The 4066-nt window shown below is 36.0% G+C and overlaps 1 pseudogene; it reads left to right on the top strand.

The window, feature by feature from the left end:
* Positions 1-2757: 2757 nt before the first annotated feature.
* On the top strand, positions 2758-3632 carry LOC710228 (large ribosomal subunit protein eL6 pseudogene; annotated as a pseudogene).
* The last annotated feature ends 434 nt before the right edge of the window (positions 3633-4066 follow it).

Consider the following 4066-nt stretch of genomic DNA (forward strand, 5'->3'; position numbering starts at 1 on the left):
TAGATCTACAACCCATGTTATCATATCACAACATTATATGAGAGAATTCAAGGGTTTTTAATCATACATTACTATTGTTATCCAGACGTTAAATTTTTACCCTACTACAATAGCATACCCACATCCCTGTAAATTGATTTTGCTAGCCCTAAAAGAATCATGAGCAGGACTAGGCAGCACCATACACTGTGCTTCTTTATCTAATAGAACTAAAATAGTTTCCATTCCACCTCCAGGCCATTTCAACCACACAATGTATTACTGGAGATTGGATCTAAAGACACTGACCTTCATGTCAATTTTATTCTTATATTACAAAATAAATGTTAAAAGAGAGCATTTTGGCATCTAATACTGGAAGCTCATTAGAACTTTTCTTTGCTTGTATTTTATCTAGGTGCAAATAAGCTGAGCATATCTTTCTTGATATTTTTAACATCAGGGGGTATTTGAGGAGAGATGGTTATGAGTCCACAATTTCCTATGAAATTCCACCAAGCTTCAGGTGATCACACTATCAATTTCCTCCTTTTGCATACCAATTTTAATCAGCCATCCCAGGACTTCCCTTTGATGTAATTAGACTCTGAATAGTTGCTTCTTTTATTATCTTGAAGTTTCATATGAGGAAGTGGAAGGAAAAAAGAGTTATTGCCTGCCTCCCATGAGGGAGCTTGTTTCCATGGAGGTGAAGGGTTACAATCAGGGAGTATCCCACTACATCAAATGCCAGGAAAAGAAGGCCTCTTTGTCCCTCTGGACCTGAGACTTTCTTCTCGCCTTGAGCAACACCAGGCAGCCCAGCCTGGCTAAATCCCTCTCACTTCCATCCCTTCAAACAGTATGAACAGGGAGCAGTGGGAGCCTCAGTAGTCGCAGATAAACCAATCAGGCCAAAATAAAAACCATAAAGACCCAAAAAAAGTATAAAATTAAACTGTTATTAGAACAGCAACCCACAAAAGTAGGCTAAGATATGCATGCTAAAGCTTAACAGCGTGACTGACTGCTAAAATAAAAGATTTAAATAGGAGGCAGAATCTCCTAACACAATAGATAACAGTTCCAGAATACAATTAAAAAAATCACCCATCATTCTAAGAATTAGGAAAATAAAAATTTGAATGAAAAAAGACTATCAACTAATGCCAACACTGAGATAAAGCAGCTGTTGGAATTATCTGACATAAAACTTTAACACAGTCATCAAAAAACATTTCAACATCAATTATAGATTTTCTTGAAATAAATAAAAACAGAAAACTCAGAAAAGAAATAGAATTTATAAAAAGAACCAGTGGAAACAAATGGAAAATATAGAACTGCTGGCTTGGTTCAATGTAAGACTGGAGATGAAAGAGGATAACATCAGTGAACTTGAGGACAATCAATAGAATTTATCAAATCTGAATAAAAGGCAGAAAAATAGACAAAATATATGTGAACAGAGCCTCAGGAGCCTGTGGGTTAAAAACAAATATACAGCAGTCCTATCATTAGAGTCCCATAAAGAGAGAGAAAAAAGAATGGGACTGAAAGAGTATTTAAAGAAATCATTACTGAAAACTCTCCAAACTTGACAAAAGACACAAACCTTCAATCTAAGGAGTCATGTGAACCCCAAACAGAATAAACGCAAGCAAATCTACACTAAAGCACAGAATCATTAACTTCTGAAAATAGCCAGAGAGACAGCACATGATCTACAGGGGAATACCAATTCAGATGATTTCTTATCTGTAAACATGAAGGCCAGAGCATGCGGCACAATATTTTTCAAGGGCTGAAAGAAAAAAACTGTTAACTTTCTTCTCCAAGAATTAAGGAGTAATTTGCCAGGAACCTCAAATCTCTCCTTTTGGCAACTAATGGTACAACTAGACAGAAAATAAGCAAGGCTACAGATGAGTTGAACAAAAAAATTAAGATGAAAAACTTACATAGAACATTCGACCCAACAACAGCATAATGTACATTTTTTTAATTACCCATGGAAAATTTACCAAGATAAGTCATACCCTGACCAGAAAACAAACCTTAAGAAAAATTAAAGAATCAAAATCATAGAGTGTGCTCTCTGACTATAATGAGTCTAGTTAGAAGTTAATAACGGAAATACCACAGGAAAATGTCTCAATACATGGAAAGCAAACAACTAACCACCAAAAAATCCATAAAAAAGGTAGAAGGAAGAAAATCATAAAGGACAGAAGTCAATAAAATTTAAAAATAGAACAATAGGGACAATCAATGAAACAAAAGCTGTTTCTTCCAAAAAAATTAATAAAATTGACAAACCTCTGCAAGACTGACAAGAATAAAATAAACACAAATCATCAATATCAGGAATTAAACAGGGCATATCATCACAGATTTTATTGCCATTAAAAGAATAATGAGAAAGTATAACAGATAATTTTACATACATTAATTTGACAACTTAAATGTAAGAAATTCCTCAAAAGTTGCAAACTACCGAAACTGACCCAAGATGAAATAAATGTTCTAAATATTCCTATAACTGTTAAAGAAATTAGATTCATATTTTAAAAGGACACTAAAAGCAAATCTCTAGCTCCAGCTGGTTTCACTGGTGAATTCAACCAAACATTTAAAGAAGAATTAACACCACTTTTGCAAATTTTATACTACTTATTTCAGACTTAGAAGAAGGGACACTTTCTAATTTATTTTACCAAAGCCAAAGACGGTACCAAAAAAAAATTACAGGCCAATATCTCTCAAGAATTTACATGACTCTTTCTCATCTTGCAAGATGGCAGATGAAAAGGCTGATAAGCCAGATACTAAAAAGAAGCAACTCAAAGCCAAGAAGGCTGATGGTGACAGAGTGAAAAAGGGTGACCTCAAAGCTAAAAAGCCCAAGAAAGGGAAGCCTCATTGCAGCTGAAATCCTGTCCTTGTCTGAAGAAGTGGCAGATATTCCCAATCTACTATGTATTGCAGAAGGGCCAGGTACAAGAGGAAGTACTTAGCCACTAAATCCAAAGTTGAAAAAAAAAAAAAAATGAAGGAGAACGTGTGGGGTGACAAGTAGAGTGGTACTCGGGTAGTTAAACTTCACAAAATCCCTAGATATTATTCTACTGAAGATGTGCCTCGAAAGCCGTTGAGCCACAGCCAAAAACCCTTCAGTCAGCACTTGAGAAAACTGCAAGCCAGAGTCACCCCCAGGACCATTCTCATCATTCTTACTGAGTGCCACAGAGGCAAGAGGGTGGTCTCCCTGAAGCAGGTGGCTAGTGGCTTGTTATTTGTGACTGGACCTCTGGTCTTCAATTGAACACAAAGAACACAAAGAACACACCAGAAATTTGTCATTGCCATCTCAACCAAAATTAATATCAGTAACGTAAAAATCCCAAAACATCTTACTGACACTTACTTCAAGAAGAAGCGGCTGTGGAAGCCCAGACACCCAGACATCAGGAAGGTGAGATCTTCAACACAGAAAAAGACAAATACGAGACTACAGAGCAGCACAAGATTGATCAGAAAACTGTGGACTCGCAAATTTTCCCCAAAATCAAAGCTATTCCTCAGCTCCAGGACCACCTGCATCTGTGTTTGCACTGACAAAGGGAATTTATCCTCACAAATTGGTGTTCTAAATTTCTTAATAATCCAATTACATAATTGATAACAAAAAAGAATTTACATGAAATACCATCAACAAAAATATTAGTAAACCCAATCTAACAATATGCATAAAAAGAACTTTCCTGCATTACCAAATGACATTAATTCCAAGTATGTAAGACTGATTAAACACTTGAATATCATTCAGTGTAATCCATTGAATGAAGAAATGCCTGAGACTGGATAATTTATAAATGAAAAAGGTTTAATTGACTCACAGTTCTGCAAGGTTGAGGAGGCCTCAGGAAACTTACAATCATAGCAGAAGGGGAAGCAAACACATCCTTCTTCTTCACATGGCAGCAGGAGAGAAAGGAATGCCTCTTATAAAACCGTCATATCTCATGAGAACTCACTCACTATCACAAGAACAGCAGGGTGGTAACTGTCCCCATGATTCAATTAC

Source organism: Macaca mulatta, chromosome 3 (assembly GCF_049350105.2).
Source record: "Macaca mulatta isolate MMU2019108-1 chromosome 3, T2T-MMU8v2.0, whole genome shotgun sequence".
NCBI classification, from domain to species: domain Eukaryota; kingdom Metazoa; phylum Chordata; class Mammalia; order Primates; family Cercopithecidae; genus Macaca; species Macaca mulatta.